The sequence below is a fragment of the Triticum aestivum genome, chromosome 3B, assembly GCF_018294505.1.
Source record: "Triticum aestivum cultivar Chinese Spring chromosome 3B, IWGSC CS RefSeq v2.1, whole genome shotgun sequence".
Classification (NCBI taxonomy): Eukaryota; Viridiplantae; Streptophyta; class Magnoliopsida; order Poales; family Poaceae; genus Triticum; species Triticum aestivum.
Genome location: NC_057801.1, coordinates 94,482,092 through 94,482,612, shown reverse-complemented (window position 1 = coordinate 94,482,612; position 521 = coordinate 94,482,092).

Sequence of the window (521 nt, the reverse complement as noted above, 5' to 3'; positions counted from 1 at the left end):
AAAATCATTGAGTTGCATAAAGTTTCTAGGTTGGAAAATATTTTCCAAATGAAATTCAAATATTTTCAACACCCCTTGTCATTTAAATAAATGGAAGAAGTCATGTCATCTTCTCTCCAGGGTTTTGTGTTTGAAAAGAATTTGAATTCATGAAGATCAGAAAAGAAAATGAAAGTTTGGGAAAGTCCTTTTATTCCATCTCATTTAACTTTCAAAAAGTTTTCGAATTTCACGCAATCAATCACACAACAATCAAACAATCAATCAAATCTATCTATTTAATATAACATTCCAAAATTTAGAATTTTGGGATGTTACAAACCTACCACCCTTAAAATGAATCTCGTCCTCGAGATTCGGAGAGGCTAGCAAGAAATAGGTTAGGGTAGGGGTCTTCTCAAAATCCATCGATCATCTCCGGGGTCTCGGGTGCTACCACCCTTAGAAGCATGGTTATGGTTCCATTAAAACTCATATACTCCATCCTTGTTGTTGACAGTGGCAGTCTTCTTAGATTTTCA